The 13856-nt window shown below is 42.3% G+C and overlaps 1 protein-coding gene and 1 pseudogene across 1 annotated transcript in view; one reads left to right on the top strand and one right to left on the bottom strand.

The window, feature by feature from the left end:
* Window positions 1-13856, top strand: part of Tnpo1 (transportin 1) — an 87366-nt gene that overhangs the window by 12131 nt on the left and 61379 nt on the right. The window lies entirely within an intron of this gene.
* Rpl27a-ps4 lies at window positions 9521-10060 on the bottom strand (annotated as a pseudogene).

Genomic DNA, 13856 nt, shown 5'->3' with positions numbered 1-13856 from the left:
CTGGTTTTGTTTGTTTGGTTGGTGTGCTGGAGAGTGACTGCAGTGAGCACATGGTTGGGAAGTGTGCCATTACGTAGTCCCTGCCCTTCCTAATCGCTCTGCCCCTTTTCAGTCCCGTTTTCAACCATACAGCTATAGAAACCCTGAAATGTATACCCAGTAAAATAACTCAGTAAATGGCTTTCATTGGTTTAAAACTGTTAATAGGTTAAGTATCCATCAGTGACCTACACTGTAGGTCATTCAACCTATGAACTGTACATTCATTCTATAGATGATGGATGACTAGGGAAGCTAAGTAAGGCACATTTTGAATGATTTGTTACAGGGCAGAGATAAAATGCTTTATTGTTTCTACATGTTTCTATGCATAGAAAAGAACTTTACACAGGTAATACAGAGATGCACATCCCTGGCGCTTCTGGGAAGGGAACCAGTGTCGGTTCTTACTGGGTTTTCCTGACAATGAAAAGAGTCATATTAATTTTTTATAGGAGGGTTTTTTTTTTAATGAAGTAAAAGGAAAATAATGAAATAGATACTTTAAAAAAAATGAAGCAGTGACAAGAAATAGATGGGTAGGGTGGAGAGGGAGAGGAGAACTTGGCCTTTCTAAAGTGTCACCATGGTCAGAAGGCTGGGCAAAGGAAGGAGCAGCCAGTGGGAGATTTTGGGAGAGAGATTGCAAAACTAAAGGTCGGTAGTAGGAACAAATTGAACATAGCAAGGAACAGATGTGACTGAAACATGGCAAACAAGGTGGGCAGTAGGTAATTCACTCGGAGAAGTGCAGCCCTAGGTTAAATTAGAGCCCTGGAGGCTACCATAGGCCTATAAACCCCGTCCACGATTAATTACAGGGTTCACCAAGTCTGCGGTGCCGCTTCATCTCAAGCAGCTGGGAGGGAATAAAATGGAGGCCTGGGAATTGCTGTAGCAGGTCCTGTTCTTAGAAAGCCTGCTGTCTGGACGTCTCTGAACTGAGCAGCCTGATAAGAGCACATTTGAAGGTGTATTTGGGCAACTCTGTGGGTGTTTTAGAAAATCAAGGATGGCCTTTTAATGCTTTGATCTGAACAGCAGGGCAAAAACTAGTGACATTTAATAACAACAGGCTGGGAGGGTAGGAGGGGATCATGACTTGTTTAGGGCTAGTTTGGAATGACAGGACTTGTGAGCAGATTGCAAGTTCTAAGCCATCAGAGCTACAAAAACAGATTTCTCTGTTTCACCTACCTGATTATGAGATGGCTGTCTCACAGACACAGGGATAAGTCTTACATTGGATATTTGAGTCCAGAATTCAGGGTTCTATTTAGAAATTATGGATATGGAGAAAAGAAGAGGTCCTGCAGTGTTACAGTGTTGAGGGGCGCTGAGTCATCTAAGGAGCCTGACAGCAGCCGTGAGGTAAGGATCCGTGGAGATGTGCCACCGCTGGGGTGAGGAAGTGGCCCCTGTTCTGCGCTGTGCTAGGGCTGAGGCAGGGAGAGGAGGAAGGATGGTGACTGCCGCACTGTGGAGCATTTCTGCAAGGAGAGGGGAGGAGAGGCACTTGGGTATGAGTCTGCTGAGCGGCCTTTTTGTAGTCTTAAGATATTTATGAGGGAATTTTTAATGCACAGAAAAGTCCGTTGTTTGTTTCAGTAATGTCCTGTATACTGGTTGTGTTTTTATTTCAGTATGTAGTGCAGTCCAGACTTTTGTGTTATATCTAATTGTTAACACTTTAAGAGAAGAGGGTTTTTTTTTTTTTTTTTGGTCTTTTGTGTGTGTGTGTGTGTGTGTGTGTGTGTGTGTTTTAAGACAGAACTTTGAGCCAGGAGGTAGCGGTGCCTTTAACCCAGCATTAGAGGCAGAGGCAAGTGGATCTCTGTGAGCCAGCCTGGTTTACAACGAGTGTTCTAGGAGTGTTCTAGGATAGCCGGGCCACACAGAGAAAGCCTGTCTTGAAAAACAAACACACAGAGAGAGGGAGGGGGGAGAGAGAGAAGCAGGAGAGAACTTTGCCATTTTACTCTCATAACAACCCACGAGCTATAGGTACTATTGGCGCTCTTATTTTATTCTTAGACTTAATTCTACAGTCATTATTTTTCTATGACTGATAAATGACAGAGCCAGAACTCAGCTAAGCAGAGTGTTCTTGAGTCCTATACTACAGTCCTTCCATACAGTACATAGCAAAAAGATGAAATCAAAGAAATCAAGTATTTAGATTAGAGGCAGTGATACTTTAAAAGTTTCGAGATCAGGACATGGAGAGATGGCGCACTGGTTAAGAGTACAGGCTGGTGTTGCAGAGGACCCAGGTTTAATTCCCAGCATACACATGGGGTTTCACACCGTATAACTTAGGTTTCAGGATGTCTGACACCTATTGTGTCCTCCATGGGCCCCAGACATGCATAGATATACATGCAGTCAGAACTCCCATATACATGATATAATACATTTTACACTATTTCTAGGCTCGTAGTCTATTCTATTTTTAACCTTTTTAAAATTTGTTATTTTTTAAGTATTTGAGTGTTTTGCCTGTGTGTATATATGTATACCACGTATGTCTTGTGCCAGAGGTCAGAAGAGGGTGTCTGATCTAGAAGGGAGGGGTCTTGTGAGAGCAACAGGTGTTCTAACCTCTGAGCCATTCTCCTGCACAGTGCTTCTAACAAGACACCAATGTCATGTTCCATGCTGCTAAGCATCAGGACAGAAGGAAGAGAAAGGAAAGTGAAGGGATTTAGAGTTCATGTGTCAAAATGTCAGACTCTAGCATAAATTATACTTTTCAGTTGTTGATACTAATTGTTTAGATTAATCCTCTTGTGCTGAGGTCAGTTATCATCTGGATAAAATTAAAACACTGGATCTGAGGCAGGCCTAGTGTTGCACACCGTTAATCCCAGCACGCAGGAGCCAGAGACAGGCAGAGTTCTGAGTTTCCAGGTCAGCCAGGGCTACATAGAGAGAACCTGTCTCCAGGGGGGGGAAAAAAACAGACAAAAAAACCAAACCAATGAACAGAAACCACTTAATCTGTTGTAGTTGGTTTCAGCTCAAACAGTACATTTTCTTTTTCTTTTGTTTTTGAGACAGGTTTTCACTGTGTAACCCTGCCTATCCTGTAACTCACTGTATAGACCAAGCTGGCCTCAAATTCACTGTGTGGACTAGTCTGGCCTGGAACTCCTAGCCAGCCTCCCGTATTTGCTTCCTGAGTCTGGGATTAAAGCCATGAGCCACCATAGCCAGCTCAGCAGTAGCCTTCCTGCTCAGTGTGGCTGTGTAAGGAATGAGCCCAGCAAGTGCGGCCCCGTGCCTCCTCCAGGAGCCCTTAGAGTTTTCAGTAGGACCAAGTGACAGGTTGCTCTGAGTAGCATCTTCCAGAGCAGGACCTGCATGATTGACTAGAATGGCAGTTTCTGGAAGGTAGGAGGGGCTTGGAAAATTGTAGTAGCTTAAAGAAACAAGCCTACTTCTGTGCATGTATTATAACCATTTATATTCCACTATTTACAGTCAGTAAATATGGTCAGCATTCAGTGGCTTTTTACATGAAGAAATAAGCCAAAAGAGTTTAAATAATTAGTGTAGCATGCTCAGCAGTTACTAATAGTGCAAAGCATTGAGAGTGGAGTCTGGGAATGCCTCCCCCTCACCAAACCTCCTCCCCCCCAAAAAACTTAGAGACTATTGGAGGGAGACAGTTTGGGTTAAAACTGCCTGTCAGCTCTAGCTCCAGACAGGCTCTAGCTGTGAGTTTGAATCCCCTTCCCAAATACCGTCCCTTTGGCCCAAATCTTTGGCTCAAATAAATAAAGGATGTGGAATTCCTGTAAAGGTAGTGAAGTTTTCTAGAATCTTGTTTTAGCCTAAATATAGAACTGAATCAAAAGGCTAGAATAGTATTTCCATGTCAGAAATACATGTATTTAACAACAGTGACGGAGGGGCAAAATAAAGGAGAAGGCATGAAAAGGAGAGCACTCGAGGATTCTAACTTACCTCATATCACACACACACACACACACATAGACAATACATACATACATACATATCCAGAGTTAAAACGATGCATGCATTTTGTTAAATCTACATGCTAGAGATGGTTGCTGCTGGCAGTTGTTTTTAACTGAAGGATCGATCACCTCACAACGACTTCTGCAGATTGAGTGTCCATGCCCCCGCCCTTCTCTAGGGAAAGGTTTAGGAATTTTATAAGAAGTGCAGCTCTTGCTGAGATAGGAACGGTGAGTCCTTTGAGGCATTGCCTCACACACGGGTGACTTCCTTGGTGGCTGTCCTTCCGTGTGGCAGTTTTACTAGTACATGGCAGTATCTTAAAGACGTAGGGAACTGCTGCAAGGTGCTTACAGTGCTGTTTGTTTTGGAAGTCAATTAAATTGTGGGCTGTAAGTGCGTGTAGTCTCCAGTGCTTATCCACTCAGAGTGATGCAGACACTCGCATTATGCCTCACTTCTCTGCTACCCCTTCTTACCAAACCAGCTTCACTCAGCCCAGCCCAGCCACAGCACGTTTTCAATTGTGAGCACTGTCATTTGCTGTTTTCTGAAGGTTTTTAAAAATAACTGAATTCAGTGTTCTATGAACTGTTTCTCAGCAAGTGCTGCTCCATTTACTCCTTCAGGCGAGCACCGCTCACAGTTGAAGGGGAGTGCATTTAGTTTCTTGTAGTGCGTCACTACATACGTTTCCCATAGATAATGTAGTTATAATTCGTTAAAATCTGTTCCACTTACTATTACACGAGTCTCAAAACCCAGTGTAGAGTCACAGGCTTTCTTTTCTGGGTAGCTTTTGTCTGGTTTTGGGAGTTTTGGTTTTTTTTTTTTTTGTTTTTTTGTTTTTTTTTTTGAGACAGGGTTTCTCTGTGTAGCCCTGGCTCTCCTGGCCTCTGCCTCCCGAGTGCTGGGATTACAGGTGTGCCCCCCCCCCCCCCAGCCTTTGTCTGTTTTGGTTTGTTTGAGGCTTTGTCTCACCTGCCCACAGTGTTGGAGTTGTTTGCTGGTGGCTTCCCGCCTGCCACCATTTTCACAATTGCACACCGGTGTCTTGAGAACTGAGGAATTGCTGACAGGCACATACGGTGCTGTTGCTTTTGAAAGTCAATAAAATCTTGGAGTTGGTTCTTAAGTTAAATTTTGAGCAGTGTTCCTGCTTGTTTCCTTACTTGGTGTTTTATGTTTACGTCTGAACAGTAACCTCTTTCTGCGATGCCGTTGTTAAAACAGGCTCCACGCAGAGTTAGAATGGCCGTCACAGTGAGCTTTGGAGTGACTTCTGTTCTGTAAGGAAAAACCAAGTCTGCCCTCTTAGATTCAGGTCAGCCCTTCTCTGAGACCAGGCCTCTTGAACCATAAAACAGCTTTTCTGATATAATTTTCTGATATCGTTCCAATATAAAAGTTCACTTTTTATTTTTTCATTCCTATGAAGATTTAAAAAAAAAAAAAGAATTATATTTACTCATTTCAGTGCCATAATCTGGGAGAAAGTGGTTCCAAGTACATGAATCTTACAGGTAACTAAGACTTGACTGCTTTCTTTAAACTTTTTAAAAAGATTTTATTTTATGTGTTTGCATGTTTCACATGCATGTGCCTAGTGCCTTTAGAGGTTAGAAGGAGGCGTCATATCCCCTAGAACTGCATTTGGGTGGTTGTGAGCCACAGTGTGCATGCTAGGAATCAAATCCAGGTCCTCCCTCTGCAGGAGCAGCAATGCTCTTCACAGCTGAGCTCTCTCACTGACCCCAAAGGCTTGGCCTGTCAAATACGATAACCTTCAGGTTTTTTCTGTATTTAGTCTACATTTCACGCTTTTGTGCCTTTTAAATAGTTGTCCCATTAAAATTATTATAATTTTCATTATATTATTTTTTCTATGTCTGGGTACTTTACCTGTGTACCATGTGTATGTCTGATGCTGGTAGAAGCCAGAAGCTAGGGTGCTGGATGTGTGGAGCCCTGAACTGGAGTTATGTACATGTATGCTGGGAGGCAAACCCTGGTCCTTGGTGCTTGCCAGCTCTCAGCACCTTAACACCTTTTTTTAAAAATGACTATTTAAATTGACCTTTTCCTGCATGTATGTCTGTATGAGAGTTGAACCTCCTGATATTTTACCTGTGTAGTATGTGGAACTGAGTTATAGTTGTGAGCTGCCATGGGGCTACTAGGAATTGAACCTGGGTCTTTTCTAAGAACAGCCAGTGCTTTTAACTATTGAGCCATCCCACCGGCTCTGCTTAACACATTTAAGCTCTATGGCTTAAGTCACAGCTTTGGCACCATTGTATCATGTATAGTGTTGAGGGTTGGGAGGTAGTCTATGCCCTAGGTCCGTATGACTTCCCACAAGGACACCATGCGAAGATTGATTTTTTTTTTTTCTTTACAAGCGTTATAAACCCACAGTTTTAAACTGTTTTAAGAAAAATACCTTATGATACCAACACTTTGATAACCTACTTACTTTTTGGTTTCTATCCAGTCCTCTGTGCTCGGCGCGTGCACGTGTGTGTGTGTGTGTGTGTGTGTGTGTGTGTGTGTGAGAGAGAGAGAGAGAGAGAGAGAGAGACAGACAGACAGACAGACAGACAGACAGACAGACAGACAGACTGTGCAATTATGTAATGCTGGAGTTTCTCTTGTGAATTTTCTTTTATGTACTGTCTTTTGGTTCTAACTTATTTTCCAGATAAAGTTATTTATGTATCACTGTTATGAGAATATCTCACTTCATACATATATTTGTGATTATGCTGTGAATGCAACTTCTGTCATCTTTTTACCACTTAGCACAGACATTTCATGCCATCGCAGAAACGACCAACTCTTTGCTGGCTGCGCTGTAGCTCATTAGTTACATAAGTTAACCCTTTTCATTAGTTACATGTTAGGCTTCTTACCCGCAGATTCACTTTAGCAGAAATGACCCTGGAATAGAAGTGAATCTAAGTTAACCCTTTTCATTAGTTACATGTTAGGCTTCTTACCCGCAGATTCACTTTAGCAGAAATGACCCTGGAATAGAAGTGAATCTAAGTTAACCCTTTTCTCTATTTAGTACTCTCAGAATACAAGCTTAGAAAAATAAGGAGAGGAGAAAGCATAAGAATATCTAAGGCTCATACACGCTGAGTTTATTTCTGGTAGATTGTGTTAGTTTTAGTCTACCATGGTTAACATACTCTTATCACACCTTGGCTCCATAGGGCATCATTTCAAAACTATTAAAAAGTTACTTCACGGGCTGGTGAGATGGCTCAGTGGGTAAGAGCACCCGACTGCTCTCCCGAAGGTCCAGAGTTCAAATCCCAGCAACCACATGGTGGCTCACAACCATCCGTAACGAGATCTGACTCCCTCTTCTGGAGTGTCTGAAGACAGCTATAATGTACTTCCATATAATAAATAAATAAATAAATAAATCTTTAAAAAAAAAAAAAAAGTTACTTCACTGTTGCATTTATTACTTACTAGTAAGACAAAATGCTTTCCTGTGTCTATGTGAAGATAACATTATTTATGCATTCCTCTTACAAGAGTATATAAGTTTGTACTGATAGACCATGCTGTAGTCCCTTTCACATTTGTCCAGATAAAGCATGCGTTTGTCTACCAATTTACTCCCTGGAAATGCAGGAGAGATATGAAGGATCTTGGGAAACAAGTAGTATCCTAAAACTGACTTCATAGTAGGGAGTAGTGCTACTGTCCTATATGGCTAAAAGTGTTAATAAAGCGAATGTGGTAAGGTGGGTGCCCTTCCTAAGAGGGCAGACCCAGCCCGGAGTCAGAACTCAGTCAGTAAAGTGCTGGCCTTCAGAGGACTTGGCTCTTTAGAATGCACTTTTGAGCCCTTAGGTATAACGGCATGCACCTGTGCCAGCACTGCAGCGGCAAAGACGGGAGGATCCCTGGGCTGCCCTGGCCAGCCAGCCTAGCTCATTGGCAAGTTCTAGGTCACTGAGAGTCTGTTTTTAAAAAATATACAATAGAGCTGGGCAGTGGTGGTGTATTCCTTTAATCCCAACCCAGTTGTGGCAGAGGCAGGTGGATCTCTGAGTTTGAAACCAGCCTAGAACAGAGCGAGTTCTAGGACAGCCAAGGCTACACAGAGAAACCTGTCTCAAAAATAAACAAATATGCATATATGTATGTGTGTATGTACGTATATATGTGTACATATACATACGTGTGTATGTATAATACGCATGTATACGTACATATACACACATATACTCTCGTAGTGTGGATGGTTCATGAGGAATGTTCTTTGCCCTTGTCCTTCATGTGTACTTGCAAACAATAACATAAACAATAACAAGGGCATGCACACCCATACACATCCACACAAAAGAAAGGAAAGAAGGAAAGTGAACAACAAGAATTTAATAAAAGAGGGCCCGTACCTGTATTAGCTGCTGACTTCTTATTCTACTTAGTTTCCTTTCTACCTTCTGGATTTATTCATTATACCCAGTATCTCTCAGAGACTTTGATGTTTGATTGCTAATTCATACTGCTAAGAAAATGCAAGCTAAGGAAATGCATTCCCAGGATTATCAGAGCCATTGTTGTACCAACTCAACAGTTCCCAGAGAACTGCAAGGTTCAGATGAAGCAAGAACACTTGGGGAAGTTTGTTGCTCATTATCGTTATATGATCATATTGTATGTTTAATTACGTATAGACATTTTAATAGGTATTTGATAGGTATTTGATATTTCTTTTTTAGCTAAGCTCCTGTTTTTGTTTGGTTTGTTTGTTTGGGGTTTTTTGGTTTCATTTTGTTTTTTTGAGACAGGGTCCCAATGTAGTCCTAGCTGTCTTGAAGCTTGCTATGTAGACCAGGCTGGCCTTGAACTCACAGAGATCAATCTGCCTCTGCCTCCACTGTGCTGGGATTAAAGGCGTGTGCCATGTCTGGCTCTGGCTAAACTTCTTTCAACGAAAAGAAATATATTCCAATTATTTTAAAAGCTAGGGTGGGTTCCATTTAAATCACTCACAGCTTAGAATTACAAAGCAATCAGGAAGCAAGTCAGTCCATATGATCCTGCTCAGCCCTTCCCAATCCTCTGCTTAGTTTCTGATCTATGTAATTTTGTCTTGGCTGTGTTTACCTGCCTACCAGTTGTGACCTTTTAGCTTAAGCTTTTGGAACTGGCAAATGGTAACAGTACTTCTGCTTGTCTTCCCAGGAAAGGAAATTCAATAGAGCGAGTTCATCTTTTCATGCTAAGATTCATCACATGGAAGGTCATTGTCCAGTTTCATCAGTTGTGCTTAGAAAATGAAGTCACAAACTAAACTGCCATTATTCTCTTCCCTGAGACATGGGCTATGAGCTACCAATTCCTTAGAGAAGGGGCCTGTGGCTTTACTGAAGTGCTTATCAGATATCAGGGTGCCATTCAAACATGGAGGTAGGAGGGTGTCATAAAACTGGATGCTCCCTTTTATAAATCAGAAATAAAGTTCTTCCTCTTTTTTTTTTTTTTTTTTTTTTTTTTGAAAATGTTAGCATTTAATTAACCTCCGGTGTGGCTTTTAAGCCACCAGAACACAGGCACCTCCAACACCCTTAATCTTCTCTTCAGCTCTTCTCCTGAAAAATTTGGCCTTCACGATGACAGGTTGCTTAGGGAGCTTTCCCTTGCCCAGAACTTTGTAGTAGCCTGATCGAACAACATCAATGATGGGAGCAACTCCAGTCTTGTTTTTTGCCGCATTGACCCGCGTCTGCTCGCTGACCAATGTCCACGGTTTATCCAGGTTGACTGTTGGGCAGAAGCTCTGGTTCCTCTTCAAGTGGTAATGCCGCATACCAACTTTTCCAAAGTAACCTGGGTGATATTTGTCAAAGTTGATCCTGTGGTGGTGCATGCCTCCAGCATTCCCGCGGCCGCCTGGGTGCTTGCGGTGCTTACCGATGCGGCCGTGGCCGTGGCTCACGTGGCCCCGGAGTTTCCGGGTCTTCCTCAGTCTGGATGGCATGGCGGTGGCAGAAAGGGAAAAGGCAAAGTTCTTCCTCTTTCTTAATTTGTAATTTTGATTTCTAGATCTTATTTTTAAATATAAAGATTGACTGACTACTGTCTAGTGCTTTTTTATAATCTCGTGGTTAAATGGTGGTATCCTCCAACTACAGTTATTCTGACTGATGAACTCCAGGTTTGGGGGATGGGGGGGATTTCCTGGCTGTTAAATACTTTCTCTGCTTGTCAGAGAAACTAAAGTTACTTAGGCCAATATTCAGCTTTAGGGTCTTACACTTACAACCAATTACTTTGTTTTGGATAGTTGGTTATCATTATCATCCCCTGTTCAGCACCATCTTACATTTTCTCATTTTATTATTTATTAACTTGGGGGTGGGGGGGTTGGTTCGAGACAGGTTTTCTCTGTGTAGTCCTGGCCGTTCTGGAACTTGGTCTGTATCCCAGGCTGGCCTCAAGCTCAGATCCACCTGCCTCTGCTTCTCGAGTGCTGGGACTTGTGCCACGATGCCCTGCTCTCATTTGTGAATTTTTCATTAAGCTTCATTTTTTTTTAATACATTAAAAGGAAAACAGCCTATCCCTGTTCACGGTTCCAAGTTGTTCTCAATGTCATTAGCCAATGTTGAGGTTACTATTCATGCCATGTGATTTTCTGCTGTCTTCCGTACCATTTGGTGTGCTGCAAGTTAGTCTAACAGCAATTAGGAGAAAATGTCTTCAGAGGATGGAAGACAGGACAGGAAATAGGAAACAAAACCAAGAATTTTTATATTTTTTTCAAACCAAATACAGAGACACAAAGTTTTGATCCATCTTGAAAGTGGAGTGTATGAGCCACTGTTTATAGTGATGGAAATGTCTTCATTTTACTTTGTTAATTATGTTAAGGTATTGAATATAAAATTTTTTAAAAAGAAAAAGCATACTTGAGCAGGCGTGGACTATGGCGTATTGCGTTTTCTATTACAGCATTAGCTGTGTGGTAGCGCCTCCATCTTTTGTTCCCGCATGTGCTCTCCAGTTTTGATCGTCTATAGTTTTCTTGTGATATATTTTATCTGTCTCTGAGGACTTTGGAGATCATTATCAACTAACCCCTGTGTGTTTGCTTACATAATTTTTGCAGGCTTATTACACTGGTATCTGACTTCATAGTCACCACGTGATGTCCCTGTCTGTTCTTTGTTCCCCACTCTCCTCTAAGATGTCTTTTGGGTTTTCTGGTTCTAGGGTACTAGTATCACCTACCATGTCTGTCTGTGCCACTGTAGTAAGTGCTTTAGACTGGGTGGCATCCCTCCTGGTCTATAGATGGTGCCTTTCTGCTGTATCTTCATGTGGTTATACCATATGGCGGAGTAAGAGAGGAAGTGCCAACAGTCTGCCTCAGCCTTCTTCTGAGGGCACCCTTTCACTCCAGAGACCCACATGTTGCTGTGGTACTGTGTCCTCGTCTGACCTTCTCATCAGCTCCGTTTCACATAGGGAGACCGTTGCTCAGCAAGTTTCCTGAGAAGGTGAAACAGACAGATGAGCCAGCACACAGGGCTCTGACTGTGGTCAGCCCAGGAACCCAAGCCTAACAAACAGGTCAAAGGCATTTCTGCTCTTACAGAGGACCGTGGTTCAATCCCCACGCCCACATGGGGCCTCACAACTGTATCTCCAGGTTCAGGGCTTTTCATACCCTGGTGCCTTGGGCACCAGGCACACATGTGGCATATGTACATACATGCAGACAAAAACATGATACACAAAATGGAAAAGAAAACATTTTGAAATAATTTCCTTTGCTGTGTTTGTCTGCTCTGTCCATCCTCCTGTAGCCGAATGGTTACTGAGCTGTGTGCGCCCCGTTAATTGTTTGAGCTGCTTTCAGCAAACAACTGCACGGTTAGGTCAGCACACTGCTAATTGCATTTCTAACTGCTTACCTTTGTTTTGTTTTGGTTTTTTTTTTTTTTGGGTTTTTCGAGGCAGGGTTTCTCTGTGTAGCCCTGGCTGTCCTGGAACGTACTCTGTAGACCAGGCTGAACTCAGAAATCCGCCCGCCTCTGCCTCCTGAGTGCTGGGATTAAAGTCGTGTGCCACCACACCTGGCACCTTAAAAAAAAAAAACAAACAAACAATTAATTTACTCTTGAAACTGTGCTTTCTCATCTGGCCCTTGAGAGTGGCTCTCTCGCTGTGCTTGCTCCTCCTCCTGCTTCCCTTAGCACATCAGTACCCTGTCTGTGAGGGTAGGTTGGGATATAAGTGAGAAGTAACAGAGCTGTTTCAGTTAGAACAATCTAACAGTCAGATGGCATGCTTGTTATCAAAGTGACGTGTAGTGGTTATCCCCATATGCTAGCAATTGTTTTCTTAGAAATCAGCTTGGTTTCATATTGACTGTACTTGCATGGCTCACCATAAATATGGACAACAGAGTCTAATTGGACCATCCTCTTACTGACTTAACAATTTCAGCTGTTTCACAGGAAGAATGTTGCTGGTTATCATCCTTCTCCTAGTCTCCCAGCTCCTTACATGTACTAAGCGATGCTGCATGGCTTATTTAAATAGCTCAATATATACCAGGACTTGCCTGAGCACTACCTGCCTTGTGAGGCCAGTACAGGTTTGTCTCCATTGCTTATGCATGCTGGCATTTAAACCAATGAGTTAAAATCAAGCAGACTACAGTTTTGTATTGATTGTACTTATTATTATCTATGAACCAAAGCAGTTTAGAGTACTAAAAACATTGGACCCAAAATAGGAAGACATTCATTCCAGCTCAATTCTTTCTTAATGTTTAGTTTTGCTTATGTGCATGAGTGTATTTTTTGTTTTGCTTTGTTTTTTGTTTTTTTGAGACAGGGTTTCTCTGTATAGCCCTGGCTGTCCTGGAACTCACTCTTTAGACCAGGCTGGCCTCGAATTTAGAAATCCGCCTGCCTCTGCCTCCCGAGTGCTGGGATTAAAGGTGTGTGTCACCGCGCCCCAGCGTGCATGAGTGTTTTAGCTGCATGAACCCAAAAGAAAGTGCTGGAGCCCCCGGGGTTAACAGTTGTAAGCCACCGTGGAGCTTGGGCACCAAATCTCGGCCTTGCAAGAGCAGCAAGTACTTTAACTACTGAATCTCTCTCTAGCCTCCTATCTCCCTTTAACACCTAGTAGCTAGGTGGCTTTTAGTGAGGCAGTTAACATCACTAAAACTAGCTCTTCAATTCAAGTTAGAAGTTTGAATAAAATACAAAAGCATTTAAAGATTATTAAATTCTATATTAAAACCTCAACAAGAATCAATATTCTGAAATAAAATGTATAATTATGTTGTGATAGTTAGAGGAGACTTTAAAAGAGCTTTCCCCTTAAATCCACTACTACTGTAAGCAATGTCACTAATTCAGTTTAGAGGAGTCAGCCGGTGATGCAGCCGTGCAAGCGCAGCAGTAGAACCTAGGGATGGGTAGGTGCTACAGTGCTGGAGGGAGGGCCCGGGAGCTCACTGCTTACTACTGGACTCAGGATGGCTCAAAGATGAATTGTCACTCAAGGGCCAGAATTTTGTTTGTTTTGCCCAAAATTTAGTAGAAATTGGTACCTTTGTTCTAACCAAACTGAAATAAGATGTATAATCATGTTGTAACAGTTAGAGGAGACTTGAAAAGACCTTTTCCATTAAGTCCACGTCCTAGAAATGAAAACTACTACAGCAAGCAATGACACTGGTTCAGTTTAGAGAAATAACCCCAAATAACCTAGGTTTTCATTTCTGTCATTGGAATTAAGTGCAAATCCTTACCAAGTCTCTGGTACCATTAAATGAAAAAGCC

The sequence above is a fragment of the Mus musculus genome, chromosome 13 (genome assembly GCF_000001635.26).
Source record: "Mus musculus strain C57BL/6J chromosome 13, GRCm38.p6 C57BL/6J".
Classification (NCBI taxonomy): domain Eukaryota; kingdom Metazoa; phylum Chordata; class Mammalia; order Rodentia; family Muridae; genus Mus; species Mus musculus.
The sequence above is the reverse complement of the archived record's forward strand: the minus strand, read 5'-3'. Positions and strand labels throughout refer to the sequence as shown.